General features: G+C 36.8%; 1 pseudogene; it reads left to right on the top strand.

Annotated features, from left to right (window-relative positions):
- Positions 1-17,630, top strand: part of LOC147519950 (SKP1-like protein 1A pseudogene) — a 58,643-nt pseudogene that overhangs the window by 23,850 nt on the left and 17,163 nt on the right.

The raw sequence follows: 17,630 nt of genomic DNA, 5'->3' as shown, positions 1-17,630 counted from the left end.
TTGCTAAGGAGACTTATGATAAATTGGTGGCTGTGCAAGAGGTTGAACGAGCCGAAGTGGTGGGGCTAAGGGCTCAAGTCGGTGATTTGGTTCGGAAGGTGGCTTTATTGCAGCCATCTCTTGACTCTTCAAGGGTGGAGGTAGCGCATCGAATTGCTGAAAGCAAACAATCGCAGGCCATTGCTGAACGAGCTTAGAAGGAGTACAATGACCTGGTTGATCTGGTAGAGAGCAGTGATATCTACGTTCTAGTGGATGATTATATGGAACTAGAACGTAAGTACAAAACCTTGAAAAGGTCTATCGAAAGTAGGGCTAGCAGTTTGTTGTAAATGCTAGTAGACGATCTGATCTGATAAATGTAAAAACTATGGTTTTACCTACTATTAACTAATTATGCTAAGAATAAATAAAATGCTTGAATTTACTCTATGATCAAAATTCTACTCTCGTTTATCATGCAATATGTGGAGTAGAGAATTCGTTCCACTCCTAGTTGTTTAGACGTAAAGTTTCACTAGTTCTAACAATTCTAACAAAATCAATGAGAGTAATGGATTGTAATTATACTAATATGATAAAATTTAACTAATTTCGAAGGTGTAATGATCTAGTTTTTGCTAAAGCAATTTAATACTAAGATGTGAATATGGAGAAAGAATTAGGAGAATTTGATTCCACTTAGATAAATTCTTAATATGCTAGTGTAGATTATTGCAATCCTAACAAAAAAAGATTAAGTATTTGATCCCTAATTATTCATGACAATCTCTACCAACTAATAATTAGCATGTGAGGAATTTTAACTCATTCTCATGGTGAATAAACTAACCTACTAGAGTGAAACTCTTAAATAAGCAATAATTATAACTAACACATCAAGTCTTCATCAAAGCTTCATCAAACCCCTCTAATGGAGGTTTAACTCCGATTCATAAGACTATCATTAATAGAGAAATAAGAAGAAGACATAATGAAGAACAATAACTTGGCTTTATTAATCTAATGGAAGAGAGTCTAAGAATTAAAAACTATATTAAAAACTAAGTATTGAATAATCAACCAACTTAAAACTAATGGAAGGGTTATATGAATTAAAACCTAGGTCAAATCTAGGAGAGAATTATTCTAAAAACTAAAACTAAGTAATTTAGAGTTATGCTTCAGTCCTCTTTATATATGAGAGGGCTAGGTTTACAATTTCGTGCATGGGCTTTGGAGCCATGTTTTGGGCCATGAAAACAACCCCAAAACCTAATTACATATGTCCAAAAAGGGATTTTCTGTTGGAAATTACTGCAACAGTCTTTTTGTCTACTTCTGCTCCTCTGATTGGGTCAAGGCTCAGACCATTAGAAAGTGCTTTCCGATCTGGTCGTTTTGACATATAATAGGCCCAATTCCAAGGTCTGAGTCCAAAGATACGGCCTGTGGAAGTTCTGTTGACTTTTCTACTCTATTTTAGCCCGCGTTGACTTTGACTTTTCAACTTTGACTGGGTTTAAAAAAGCTTTTCCTCCTTGAATCTTGGCTTTTAGTCATAGAACTTCTTAGCAACCAATCTTTGCTCCTTTCTTTTGCAAAAGTGACATTTCTTCACATATTTGACTCCAAGACCTGAAATATACAAAAGTACGTAAACAGTACTAACTCTTATTTGTTATACACATAATTGGTCTAAATGTAATATTATTAAGGGGTTAAAACTACAGTTTTGGGCTCTTATCAAACCACCCCCAAACAATATTTTGCTTCCCCTCAAGCAAATATGAGAAATTAAAATAAGTGACCAAAAATGGAGTTCTAACTAATCTCGTTTCGCTGAGTGTGATTGCAGTTACCATATGCAATAAGGCCTTAAACCACTAGAAATTCCCTAGTGGACGAGTTATAGCCTCGTGAGAGTTTTCCAGAGAAGGTACTCACAAACTTCATCTATACTACAACAACTAAGAAATAAAAAATTACTGTTTCCTAATTTATTCTCAGATATCTATACATCTCACTAGCAATGAATATAGAATAATCAATTCGAAATCTAAGCTAATACGTGCATAATAATCAATCATCTACGGATAAACATATATATAATAAACTATGCTATGAAATGCAATAACATGCCCGTTTATGAAACTTTGGAATAGCGTCCTTAAGTAGGTCCTCATATATATGTTAAGACAAAAACACCCTAATTTTTCCACTCAAGTTTCGCTCACTCCAGTGCGCAATGGGCACACTTTACCTTACAATCTCAATGACATACAAGGAAAGCGAAGTCGATCAAACACATCTACCACTTACTATCATACTAACTTATTCCTAATTAAGCTAGAGTCTTTATTAGGTGTTGCGGGGATTAGGAGATGGTTTAAGAAAGAAGGAAATGGATATTCAAAAGGACAAATCTGAGATAATATAGTCTTCATATTATGTAACTAGAGAAAACCTTGTTCTTACTTTGCTTCTACACTTTGTTTACATTCTTAGCCATTTATTTTTTCTTTTTATTTTGGCTTTTAACTCATTTGATTATGTTTTTGAAGTTCTAACTTTTTATTTTATTTATTTATATATTTTTTCTTTCCTTTGGATGAAAACTTTCTTTTCTTATTTGAAGCAACTAACAAATTCTTGGTTTCTGTGTCTTTTCTCTTTTCTATTCTTCATTTCATCTCTATTCTCAGACTCATTCAAAAATGGGTAGGCTGATTTTTATTTTATTTTGTTTTGTTTCTTATAAAAGGGTAAAGGATTTGTAGTTTATGAAAAGGCTAAAGAAAAACTCAGAGGGGCGACTAGCAGAAAATAATTTCATATAGGTTTGAATTTCTGGCTATATCGATCCAAAAAGGGCCTAAATTCTCGCTTAGGATATGGTATAGTGATCAAGCAAGTGGACGTGCGATTTCTCTATTCGGAATTTACTTCTTTCTTGTGTCATTACTCAAATATTTCACTCATAAGGCTATATTCTCACAAGTTTTGTAGAATAAGAATACAAGCCTAGATTTCAGAAACTTACTGCCAATACAAACATAGATGCTCATGCAATATATTTATAGAAAGATACAATGATTATTACCTACATATTAACCTAAATTTCTAAAAACTATTCTAATTTAAGAGCTAACGTGAAACTTCTAGATTAATATCATCATGGAGAAAAAAAAACAATACCAATATTCCTAAGTGCATAGTATAAATATTTTTTTTTTTATTTTTTTTTACTAGAAAATAAGTGCATATTATATATATATATATCCTAATAGGTGCCTTAATTTACGCGTGTTTCTATGCCACCCCTAAACAAGAACATGCTTTGTCCTCAAAGTATTGAAATAAAAAAGATAGGAAATACCATGGAAACGCGTAAAAATTTAAGAACACCTGCAAAACAAACTTAGAACATACTAATATAGATAATAAAAATAGACGCAACTCTATATGAGGTCCACCCGTTATGGGAATAACAAAAATTAAATTGTTTGGGACATAAGCAGACACTAACAAAAAGTAAAACTTACCTCATATCCCTCATTTAAGCGTTGTCCTCCTCTTCTATGAAGAAGTGATGCTCCTTTGCATCCTGCCACGCCATGACAATTTGCCAGGCCTCACGCCATTTATCATTTACAATTGCTAACATGTTAAGTGTTACTCGGTCTGATGGGGTGTAAGGGGCAACCAAATGAGGTTGTAGGCTCCACCCTGGCCAAGTCATTGCATGGAATGAGCATATAATGCAATTGGTGGGTCTTACAATGTCAACCCCAACCCAATCCGTGAAATGGGCACAGAACTCAGGAAAGAAACATAGCTTTATCCGGCAAACCAAGACAAGCATAAGAATGTACTTATGTCTCATACTATGGGCTCGTGCTAAACTGGACAATAAGGTCTGGGGAATATCATATAGCATACGTCCCTCAGCTAAAGCAAGGAAGATGTCACTGGTGGCGTTATTCGCAGAAAAAAACCGCCATTCCCCTAAGATATTCAGCATGATAAAAAACATAATAGTGCCTACATTAAGGGACAGCCTACCAAGGGCTACATTAAGATGCCCTTGGTCCTCTATGCAAAAAATCCCCACCCCAAAAGTCTCTTGGAAATACTCATATTTATAGACATACATATTATCAACCAAATAACCCCATGAGTTTTGGATTACAGCAGGCATAAAAAGTCTTATAGCAAAGGCCAACAAGAACTTGGTTAAGTCCATTGTTTCATCACCAATGGTGACAAAGAACACTTGTTCTCCATCCAGTCGATAAGAGAACTTACGGTGATCATAGAAGTAAAATTTGTAAGTGCGAGGAGAATATAGTTCATCGAGCGCATTACCATTAAAATTTTGCCATCCTGCCTGTATAATCAAGTCGTGGAACCAAGACCCGTAGGTGTCGCTCACGAACAAATCTTCGAAGGACTGCTCTTGAATGATTATAGGTGACTTCATATCAAACAAACACACTCTAGAACTCCTAGAAGTAACCTCAAAAAACCTAAAAAAAATAGAACTTGCGTTGTGATGAGGTGAAGGCGTGGGTGCGCTTTTGATAGCCTATAGAAAGGCACGGGCGCACTCTGGCTTGACAAGAATTCCTGTACCTTGGGGGTGTGCGTGCTCTGAGTATAAGCAAAATAGGAGGCGTGCGCACTCCGTGTATTAGAAGTGCTCTAAAGTGAAAGTGAAAGTAAAAATGAGAGATGCAAAAGTGAGAGGTGTGGTGTTAAGTTGAGAGTGAACCCTGTATTTATAGGGGACTAGTTTCTTAATCTAAGTTTCACAAGTTGCCAAAATAGTTAAGGCAATGTTTCAAGAACTTGCTTCAACACAACGAGAGCAATGGTAAAGAACGCAATAGGAAACAGAGGAATTTGATGTTGGGGGAGATAAAATGAACCAAATAATGGCTGCTTACGTACCCAAGATCTATTATCTAGGGATCAAGTTTCAACATAGTTCCTTATGAAAAATAGTTTGGTATTTGTATAGGTAGAGTAGAGAGTCCTTGTAGCTCAAGTAATCTTGTAACTTAAGTAATTGTGATAGAATATAACTCTCAACTGATAATTATCCCTTTGATAATAAACGAATCTGGACATAAATTAACGTACATTAGTGGCAAGCCATGTGGCTAAGGTTCAGCCTTAGACACATGACTTAATGGGCCTGTACATTGATCCATGGTATTGCAAATTGGGCTTTAGCCCTGTTGATTAAACGAATAAAATGGAGACCCCTAATAATGGACGTTTGTCACGTATGTGGGGGTCGAAACATCGCCCCTCTTTGTCATGCGAACAAAGTTCACATGGCAAAGAAGAGAAGAAAAAGCAAGGAAAAAATGGAATAAGAAAAGAGTAAGCGGAATGTATAACAAAGTGTCGCGTGAACGTAAATGATAGGAAAATGGACAATTAGGAAAAAGTCGTGAACTATCGGAAACGAAAGAATATCAAACTAACGTATACAGGACGCAATGTAGTTAAAAAATGGCTGAAAAATGCACGAAAAAATAAAAGATGCATAGAAAAAATTTCAAAAGAAATTGATTGCCAAAAATGTACCGAACGCATTACGCAACAATATGAAAGTTGTTGTTTTTTTCTTTGACGATCGCGTGCCAGCGGAATAGTGATACTAAGATTAAATGTAGGGGCAGTTTAGTAATAATAGTAATAAAAGAAAGTTAAATACTAATTGGACTCAAAGTGTTGGGATGAGATAAAAATGTGGAGTAGATAAGAATTGAGAGTAGAGAGGAAGTTGGAGTTGGAGTAGATAAAGAATCCTATATAAGTGCTGGTGCAGTTCTTGCATATCCCAATCCATGAAAAGCAGTGACTCTCATCAAACAGAACGTGGCCAAGACTCCAACACTGTTGCGTCAAATTATGTGATCCTACGTCGTGTCGATTAACAGGTACGTCACTCTCGCTCTTCATCTTTGTTCACGAGGGTTCATAAACACAGGACCAAACAGCACACCGTCCGTACCAGAAGTGCTCAACTTTGAGCTTGAACGAATGTGAGAAAAAGCCTACGAAATCTACCTGTCCTCTTTGCACGAGATCTCACCTTGGGTTTCGACGTTGGTGGTAAGCAAACTTGGCGCGGTATGCTGCTGTCGCCATGAAGCTTCATGTTAAGGCGTTGTACGTGTTGTTGCCGTGAAGCTTCGTGTTAAGGCGTTGTACATGCTGTTGCCATGAAGCTGTGTTTACGAGGTACTCACGTGATCCGAATATCAGAGTTTTGCACGATCAAAAATCACATGTCTCTGCTGAGTATCTCGTTGCTGAACTTGTGTTTGTTCTATGATGGCGATACAAATGAAGGCGCCAGTCTTCAAAAACTAAAATTAACTAACATGATACGGTGCAACATAAGGAAAAGAAGGGCACCGTACCTACACTTATTTAGTTTGGCCCGGTGCATTCGGAACTCAAATATCAAACATTATACGGTGCACCGTCAGCAAAGGAAGGGCATCATACCTGTGTCGCATTGATTTGGCCCGGTTTACCTTGTGGAATTAGGGAACCCGGTTTTTGAGCTATCGACTTTTTTTTTTTGCGGGTAGATCGATGATTATTATCGTGTGAAAGATAATCGAGAATAGTGAGAAGACTCAATGACAATCATAGACTCGGTGAGGTAAAGAAAGTGACAGAAACAACGAATACACGATGTCGTGGCGATGGTCAAATTAAGTTGCGGGTGTGCAATTCCGTTGAGTAAAAAAAAAATGTGCAATTATTGAGTTATTTTGGGCTGCCGAAGAAGACGGAGAAAAGTTCGGAGAATATAACAAAGCGGTGTCAAAAAATTTCAAGGATGAAACATGTATGTTAGTATTTTTGTATCAGTTAGCTTCAAATTTTGGTTAAGTCTGAAAGACTAACGAAAATATTTGTATTTTCGTCGCAGGTTGAAACGGCGGAATTACGAGCAAAAGATATTGACAAAAAGTTTCGAGCGGAAAGATCACAATGCCGTATAAAAAATAAAGAAGCTGAAGAAAGTTTTCACTCAGAAAGTTAACGTAATGCGAATTTTTGCCGCACGGAGAAACGGCGGTAGTTCGAGCAAAATATATGTACAAAGAGTCAACGGAGAAAAATTGTGCGCAACAAGGTGTCAATTAATGTGAAGAATGGAAGAAGCTAAAAGAAGTTTCGTTGAGAAAGATCAGCTCAATGCCTTAGAGTTAGGAGTGTAAAAAAAAATCGTTGACCCTTCATCCGGTAGGGTATCCGGTCTTCACCCGCCACCCAAATCCACACCGACCCGAAAATAGACCCGCCCCGCCCTGCCCCGCCACCGTTTTTATGCGGTTGGGCTATGGGTGTAGGTTCTATGCTCAAACCTACCCCGTCAAGCCGCCCGACCCGCACCATGTCAAAAGCCATTGACCCAACCACGTTGACTCGCACGATTTCAAGACTCTAACTCTAATATTTTTGTATTTTGTTTATAATTTCTTTTAACTTTTGTAGGAATTTGAGAGATATGAATACAAACTTATGAGTTCAACATCAATTTCACATATTCAAGTTTGAACATTGGGAAGATATCAAAAGTTCAAATTCAACTTTCGAATTTTGGAAAAGATAAATCATTCATCCTTGTATTAATTTTGAATTCTTTTAGTTTACATTTTATTGTTTTGTACCATAGATCCTCACTTCCATTTTCATTTTATCATGCTATGAAAAATAATCAATTTACAAATGGTAAATCACGATAAATAAGTTTCAAATTTACAGATATGGTTTTGGGTTCAAATTCAAGTTTTTTTATTTTTGTTTATTTTTTATTGATTGATTCCATTTTTTCTATATGCTGTGAATTGGAAATATATTACTTGCAGAATTAGAAAGTTTTTTTTAGTGAAATTGGGTAAAAATGATAATTTCCACCCGATCCAGATGACCCGCCCAAAACCCACCCCGTAAGCTGATCCAACGGATCGGGTGATAGTACTAAGACATGACACTTCAACCCGCCCCGCCCCGCCCCATCGGGGACCACTGGATTTGTATCCCCTAGACCCGTTCCTCCCCGACCCATCACTATTTGACCCGCGGTTGACCTGCCCTACCCCGTATTACACCCCTACTTAGAGTAGAAGAATGGAAGAAGCTGAAAAAAGTTTAATTGAGAAAGATCAGCTCAATGCCTTAGAGAAAATAATGGCGCTGTCCGAAAGTTTAAGTTGGAAAGATCGGCTCAATGCCTTAGAAAAAAAACTGAAGCTGTCGGAAATTCACAACTCGCTTGGAAAAATCGGCTTAATGCCTTAGAAAAAATAATGAAATTGTCAAAAAAATTTCTTGTAGAACGATCGGTACAATGCCCTAGAAAAAATAATGAAACTCTAAAAAATCGTCGCTCGAAAAATTTCTCGTAGAAAGATCTCCAGAATGCCTTAGAAAAAAAGGCTACACGCGAGTGAGAAAAATAAAAGAACCGGATTATAAATGAAAGAATGATAGAGAATGTCGGGGTGACTATTCGAAAAGCAATGGCTAAAGAAAAAGTGTCGTTCACCATGGATGAACTCAAAAAATATTTTAAGCGGAGTCAATGATTGTCGACAGCATTAAACAGGTGTGTTAGTATTTTTTATTAGTTATCTTAAAACTTTGGTTAAGTTTGAAAGACTGATGAAAAGATTTGTATTTTTGTCGTAGGTTGAAACGGAAGAATTACGAGCAAAAGATATTGACGAAAAATTTCGAGTGGAAAGATCTCAATGCCTTAGAAAAAATAAAGAAGTTGAAGAAAGGTTTTGCTCAGGGTGATCAGGGCCGCAATGTCGTAGAAGAAATAAAGAAGTTGAAGAACATTTTCGCTCAGAAAAATCGACGAAAAGTGTCTCTTAGAAATATCTGCCCAATGCCTTAGAAAAAAAAAATTAATGGAGCTGACAAAAAGTTTCATTGAGAAAGAGCGGCGCAATGCCTTATAAAAAATAATGAATGCGGAAGGTAGATAACCGAAAGTGCTAAGCGAAGCGAATGCAGATTTCGAAGAAGAAAACAAAGATTTAATCGAGCGACCGTAAGACAATTGACAGAGACAATTAATTAGGTAATTGTGTGAATGTAATACCATAGAGCTAAAACTTCTTTTGATGAAAAGTAAAAATAAAGTATGGGTTTGCTATTGAATATTGTTGTTGTGACAGATAACATACCTGTGGAAAACTGACAATGTTGTTGATTTATGTAGTTGAAATGAAATAGAACGAGCGCCCCATGTAGAGAAAAAACCCCCAATGCTAACTTAACTTCGGCAAAATTAGACTAAGTGAGTGTAAAAGCGTTCAAACCGGTCGACAAAGCGAAACGCGGTGACTTAGTCGGATATTGTCATAGTGATTGTAACGGACTAAGCGAGCGTAAAAGCGTTCAAACTTAGACCGACGGTTAAACGTGGTAACCGTGCGATTTTTGTCGCGAGCGATAGTAACGGACTAAGCGGCGTAAAAGCGTTCAAACTTAGACTAACGGCTACACGTGGTAACCGTCCGATTTTGTCGTGAGTGATAGCGAACTAAAGCGGCGTAAAAGCGTTCAAACTTAGACTGACGAAGCTAAATGCGGTAACTTCGTCAGATTTTGTCATAGCGATAATAACGAACTAAGTGAGCGTAAAAAGCGTTCAAATTTAGACTGACGAAGCTAAACGAGGTTACTTCGTCAGATTTTTGTCATAGCGATAGTAACGAACTAAGCGTAAAAACGTTCAAAAACATTCTAAACGTGGTAACCGGCCGGATTTTGTCATAGAGATAGTAACGAACTAAGCGAGCGTAAAAGTGTTCAAACTTAGACTGACGAAGCTAAACGTGGTAACTTTGTCAGATTTTGTCGTAGCGATAGTAACAAAATAAGCGAGCGTAAAAGCGTTCAAACTTAGACTGACGAAGCTAAACATGGTAACTTTGTCAAATTTTGTCGTAGCGATAGTAACGAACTAAACGAGCGTAAAAGCGTTCAAACTTAGACTGACGAAGCTAAACGTGGTAACTTCGTCAGATTTTGTCGTAGCGATAGTAACGAACTAAACAAGCGTAAAAACGTTCAAATTTAGACTGACGAAGCTAAACGTGGTAACTTCAACAAATTTTGTCGTAGAGATAATAACGAACTAAGTGAGCGTAAAAGTGTTCAAACTTAGACTGACGAAGCTAAACGTGGTAACTTCATCAAATTTTGTCGTAACGATAATAATATTGCGATGGAAACAAAATGATACCATTAGAACTGAAGTGAAAGAAAGACTTTATTGAGCACCAAATTTTGAAAAGTGCAAAGATAATAACGGAAAATAAACTATTGAATTGGAAACAGACGAACAATTTTTTGTCCAATTTTTCGTTCAACTTGTTTATTTTGTTCTCTCCCTTACTAAAATAATTTGTTACAACGAGCAATAAACGAACATTGCCGGGGCTGTCGAAAATAAACCAACAATGTCAAGGCCCCATTTTGCAAATGACCAAGGTTTATGGATTGGATGACGCTTTATCATGGGAAGTTTGACCCATATCACATATCATGTTTTTGACAAGGCATACACTTCTCGGACAAACGCTTAACATCATTTGGCATGTACGACCACCAATACTATTGGGTCATTGCTATGTGAGCGAGACTTCACCCCTAGGAGTGGTGATCACATAGTCCTGAATGAATGCTCATAAGTTGCAGCAACTGCATGTTGAGAGTTTTTAGTAAGATATTCATTTAAAAGTCCTTTCTCCACTAATTTCTGAATTCGACCTCGGAGAGAGCGACACGGTTCTGTCTCATGGCCATATTCATTATGGAATTTACACCGCAAGGATTTGTCCCTTGTACCTTTGGTATCTTCTGAAAGTGGATAAGGCGGGGAAAGAAGATTCCCACTTTTCAACTTCTCATATACACTACAAGAAATCTTTGGCGACAAAAAAAAATGTCGCTGAAAATCGTAGAAACGTCGCTAATACTATTTGGCGACGTTTTTTGGAGTGTCACGGCAGCGTCGCTAATGCTATAGTCGGCAATGATATATAGCCACGATATTTTAACGTCGCCAAATAGTAGATCTTTACCGACGATTATTACTGTCGCTATTTCTCTAATTTCGTCGCTAACTCATTCAATGTAATAATGTCGCAAAAGATAAACTTTTGGCGACGTTTTTAAAATCGTCGGTAATAAAGCATTATTAGCAACGTTTTTAACGTCGATAAATGTTTGAAATTTTTGAAATTTTTAGTGTTATTAGCGACGTTTTAATTATCGCTATAAGTCCAAAAATTAAAAAAACAAAGATCTTATTAGCGACGTTTTTATCGTCACTAGAAATATTAGTAATTTGAAACTTTTGTTATATGAGCAACGTTGTTATCGTCGCTAAAGATCTAAAATGTTTGAATTTTGTGTGTTTTTAGTGACGTTTCTATCGTCGAAAAAGATAAAACAAATTAAAAAAATTAGTACTATAAGTGACGTTTTGATCGTAGCTATCGGTTAGTTGTGATCATATTCCCACACTACATGCGTCACAAAAGACTATTTTGATCACTAATATCGTTAACGATTGTGCACCATTTGTACAATTATCTCTATTCAATAAATAAACGCACAACCAGAACATCAATTATCTTAAGCAACAAATTTTCAATAAATAAAAGTGAGTTAATTCACTCTATTATAAACAAAAGAGAGTTGCATCATTCCCTTTCATAATTTTTATTTCTGAACTCATCTTAAGAAAAATATTAACTTAAACAAAACATTTCTAAACATCCCTCAAGTAGCTTGCGAGTAATGTCTTAATGAACCATCTTCACAAAAAAAATTATAATAAATAGCATTTAGATTCCTCTAGTGCTTCTTGCAATTCTAAACCACCATTTCTTCACAAAAACTAATACCAAACCGATCCATTTTGACGTAAGATTATCTGCATACAAAGATATTATCTATTAGACCACAAAAAAAATTAAAACAAAAAATATAATAGTTTCATCACGTCAAAATTAAAATCCGGTGAACTATTAACAATTATGTCAAGTTTAAATTGTATCCAAATAATTTATCCATTAGACCTCTACTAGCTAGTATTCACTAAGATAAATCTAAGAACTTAACTATATACAAAACAAGAATTTCATTAATATGTAGGCACAAAGGTACAAAGCCAAAGGAGTCTGCAGTATGAAGTTATATACCTCCTTAGCAAGGCACTAAGGAAAGCATAGACTCTAAAGACCACGAATATATAAGCCAAAATCACATTTCCACTTCAAATAAGAATGTCTAATGTTTCTCAGTTCTCATTCTAATGTCTAGCAACAAAGCGGCAGCGTATGGCGGCGGGCGGCGGCGAGGGTGGAAGAATTCAGTGAGGCAAGAGATTCTTTCCCGTAAGAGAATAAGAGTTGATAGTGGGCAGGCCTAAAGGGTAAGTTCCAGTTAAAGGCAATGAACCAGGACCAAATATCTGCAGTCACTTGCCGGTCTAGAATCACCTACTTCCAACTGGATAAAGCAGCCAGCCATCTCAACCTCACGAACAAGGGACAGACAGCACTGCTAACCCACGAATAAATGCCGATCTCTTGACCAACCCAAGAGAAAAGAAAGAAGAGGAATGGCAGGCTAACGCAGCTAAGCCAAACACACCCAACGTTCCCCTTCTCTTTCTCAGCAGTCTCACAGGAAGATTTGCCAAAGAAATATAAATAAAGATGCTTGGCAGTCTTGGAATACAAGAGATACCCCAAAAATTGTAGTCGACTAGCCGGCAAGGAGGAGCACGTAGGAATGCCGACCACTACATAAGCCAGAAGCCACTGACCCAGCTAAAAATGGTGACTCGGGGGTTCAAGCTTTTCAGGCTGGCTTTAGCCTCAAGCCTGATTTTGATCGACTTCGGAGCCTAGGATTTGTTAGATCAAATGGCACCTTGTTTAGCAAAGACCCGGAAATCCTTATCTTTTCTGGGTCTGTGGGCTATTGGACTGTCAAGGTCGTCTCACTCAACTTCAGCACCATCTCCATCACATTAGCCATCATCTTCCGCGCTTGCCTATAAAATAAGGATTGCACTCTCTTCGGAATCAGATCTAATCAATCAGTATTATTTGGAAGTGGGAGGCATCCAAAGACACTCGAGTCACTACTAGAAACCCTAGCGGGGAGGTAGATCGCAACTTCGCTCCCAACGAGTGAAGAAGCGAACCGCTCCTCGAAAGAGCCCTGGACTTTTGATGGTTTGTCATTTTATGGGGCGCTTTTGTGAGTTCTCCACTTCAACTTCTGTTCTCTAAATCACCCCGAAAGCAAAAGCAAGCAAAAAAAAAACACTTTTTTCTTTACAAAAAGTCGGGCAACTTCAAGCCGGAGTCCAAAGACTCTGTTTCTTCAATGGACTGAAGCAAAATGGTTGGAATGAATAAGCATCCATATACCAAAACCTCGATCCGTCATTGGACTTTAGCTTGAATACTAGCAGCAGCAGATCTAGAGCTAGCTTCAATGGGATCATCAAGGTTCATATACACTGGCTCATCTTCATTCGAGCTAGACTCAACAGATAGGGATTTGACCTCAGTAGGCATAGTACTAAAGGAATCAATTGACCCTTCCAAAGTAATAGATTCACCATAATAAGACTCTGAATATGGTTGAGCTTCTTCGATAAAAAAACCCCTTTCGATCAATAGATTCACCAGAAGACTCTGTTTATGTGTACTCCACATTAACACATGAATAAGGTGACAAGTTCTATTGAAGATGACAAGTTATCTCCCCAAGTAGCATTGAGATGAATTCGCGGGTTTGGAACCTACCCAAGATCAGTCTAACTAAAGGTTCGACTCAAACAATATGAAAAAATGAAAAGCTCGCCTCCCTCATAACAAAAAAAGGATTACCCACCTATCATGCTAATCAATCACCAACAGGAAACCCCACAACCAACGGCCCTAACGCGAAATAAATCACCTCAAAATTACATAACAAAGTAAAGTAAGATAGACCTATATATACTGCAAGATACATACTTATAGAATAAAGTTAAATAGAACTAATCAAATCAATACTAGAGAAAGTAAATCTAAAGAAATTAATTTAAACATAAATAAATAAAGCCACAAACAATAAGGGTGGAAGAATTCAGTGAGGAGCTATGAACTAATAGGTCGTCTACTCAAAGTTTATGTCTACAGACAAGGGACTATATACAACTTAAAACATGATATGGAGGCTTATTCATTCCGATCAAACAACTATATCCCAATCAAAGAACACCAACACATATCAGAAAATAGTTAAATTCATAAATCATACCACATTGAAGGAGGACCACCAAGCTTCTCCATGAGATAGTCCAATTGGCGTTGTTGTTGTTGAATTTGAGCTGGTGTGTTGCTTGTGTCTCTTGAGCTGCTTCCTTCCATCCTCGCAACTCTTCTAGGCTGAGACTCTGCCTCCTCCTCGCCCTTGCTCTCAACCCGATCCATATCGAGGTGTTCATATCCACCACACGTTTACGGGATGGGGGTGCCTTGCCATGTCAAGACCCGTTTATAACTAGGTCTTTACGCCAAGACTTTATCAAAAATCTCTTCTTCACCAAAGCGTTACATAATTATTTTACGCGCCCGGGAGAAACCCAACCTTTTTGTCATTGAAATGAGTCTTACGATACAATGCAATCATCCCAGCCTCTTGTTGAGTCTCAGGATCAACTGGCTATTTCATTTCGAAAGAGAAACAAACTCCCAAAGTTAGGTCTAGAAGAAGACAAAAAAACTATTTCTAATATCTAAAATGAATAATTTAATTGACATTTAATCAAGTATTTAAGTCTTATTTAATCAAGTATTTAATTCTTATTGCTAAGGCAAAACTAAGTGCAATTAGATAATGAGAATGACATTGAACTTTATTCAAAAAGTTTTTATTCAATAAACAACAATATTCAAAAGTAAGGAAATTATTTCTAATATTACTCCCCAAATTACTAAAACAAAGTAAAGCTTCTTTTTTCTATTCCCAATTTGAGTAACCCCATCAAGCATCATTTAAGAATAGAGTGTGAGCAACATACCTAGTTCGAAAATCAAAGTGATCTCTTCGATAAAGATAAGACGCCTCATAACTTCACAAAAGAATGCATGATGGATCACAACATATGTATACTTTTTTAAGGTTCCAACATATGCACATGTCTAGTGATACCTTTTTAAGAACGACAACAATCTCCTCATCATAATCTATTCTGGATGCTAAGTGAAGATCCTTGGCGACCTCTTTCCCTTGGCCAAGTATCGATCGAGCTATGCCACGAGACTTGTATCCTTTTCTTTGAATCAAGGTTAATCTAGAACAAAAAGAACCAAAATGTAAATCAAAGGTGAGCATTTAACCTCTACATGTAATAAAGCATGTTAGTGTATACTAATTCCATTTTTCTACACGTAATAAAGCATGTTACCTCTAGAACATTATATAGAAATCTACAGACTAACAATCCACAAAGAATTAAATAATTCTACGGTGGATGATTAAACTTACAATCAGTTTTAGCACACCTCCCATTCTCATATATGTTCTATACAAATATCACCTGACCTTGCTCCAACCCTAAGCAAAACTACATCTCTTGATGCACCACTAACTGCCTTTGGAATTAGACTACATAATCTCATCTTCAATTAAAAACCCCCTCCACAAAAAAATAGACTAACCATTTATCTTATGAGAGCCTTGACATTGAGCTTCTTCAGGTGAATGTGGGACTGCCTGACCAACAAGCGTCCACAGGTGCCCAGTGCACGTAAACCATGGAACGGCGGCTCCAAACGCATATATTACGAGGTCAAATTAAATTGAACATCCATATTAGCATTAATCATTAAACGTCAGTGATTGCATCTAGATCCTACCTTGTCATCAATAGTGTCAAACTTTGTCAGCGGAATACCATCAATTAACCTTGCATTAGGTGAAGTCACGAGGTATTGGCAAAGCAAACAGGCTAAATTAAAATTCCATCAACCAGAATGTATGGCCAAATCTAGGAATCTCTATATACTCTAATCCTCACAGCACTAGAAAGAATAGGAGGGGAAATGGGTGTTTCGATTTTCATATGAGAAGCCTGCATCTGGACAAACAACCTGATTAAACTTTGAGAGCTGATCAACAGCTAGCATCATTCCCCAACAAACAGAACAAGATCTAGACTGTTCAGATAAATTAGCTTTGAACTGCATTAGTACTTCAAATTGATTGAATAGATTTTGCTCTCTGTCTGTCGACATCAGTCGTTAGGTACTGTACCACATGGACCAAAATATCGCCGATATATCCGATATATCGCCGATATATATCGGTATTTTGGTACACCGACATCGATATTTCCAACATATATCCACCGAATATAGAATCCTTTTTTTTTCCGATATATATCGGAATTTCCGATATTAAACTTTATATTGCCGATATAATCGATATTTCCGATATAATCGATATATATCGGTTGACTTTTTGACCATTTAAAAATATAAATCCGATATTTCCAATATATTTCCGATATATATCCAATATTTCCGATATTATATTTCTGATATATCCGATATTTCGATATTTTAAATAGTTTGGACTGGTTACCAAAAAAATGGATATATCTGAAATATCCGATATATCTAATATATATCGGTTTTTGGGTACACCGATATATTGATCGATATCGATATTTTGGGCCTTGCTGTACCATGTCTTTACCAAAACAAAAAGGGTACTGTACCATCTAGTTAATAATAACACATGCTAACCAATTTGATTAAACTTTTAAGGATTAGGGTAAAATATATAATGCATGAAAAGAAAGGATAGACCTCTATATCGTGAGGGCATTAAATGAGAAAAGACCTCATACCGCTTTCCTCCTGTCTCTCGGTCGAAACTCCTATTCACGCTTTGCTTTCGGCACATTTTACTCTATTTGCAACCATATTAAAGACACGTTATTCTCCATCGATTTGGGTTACATACCGGTTTCTTCAAAACTCTGAAAAAGTCTCAACTGTTAAATTTGTTCTTATTTGAGTTGAAACATTTTGAAGAAGTACAAAAAGTAAGTATCATTGTCGACATTAATGGGAGTTTTGCTTATTTAAGCTAGTAAGTAACTAAGTATACCTCATTACAAACCAGGAAGACAAGAAAACGCACATAGGAAGATAATCGGTTATTAAAGCATAGCACATCCGTTAAATTAAATCAATAACTAAGAAATCACTTACGAAGCAAGAAAAAGTACCAAAATTCATACCGCATTTCCGTATTGAATCCTCAAAGCTATTCCAAACATGCAAGCCTTTTGCAGTCTCCACCAAAGCATTTCATCTCAAGATCTTTGTCGCGATAATGTGTACTTAAAGTTCACAAGAAACTGGTTTGTCGAAAAACATGTAAGTCTACCAACTTAAATGAGATTCAATATGAGTGTAAGAGAACACGAAACCAATGGCAGCAATGACATTTTAAAACCCTAGCTTTCAAAATCCATAGAGAAATCTCAACTTGAGCCGAAATCTCAACAAACG

The sequence above is a fragment of the Coptis chinensis genome, chromosome 2 (assembly GCF_015680905.1).
Source record: "Coptis chinensis isolate HL-2020 chromosome 2, ASM1568090v1, whole genome shotgun sequence".
Lineage (NCBI taxonomy): Eukaryota > Viridiplantae > Streptophyta > Magnoliopsida > Ranunculales > Ranunculaceae > Coptis > Coptis chinensis.
Note: the sequence above shows the minus strand (reverse complement) of the source record. Positions and strands in the feature narration are given on the sequence as shown.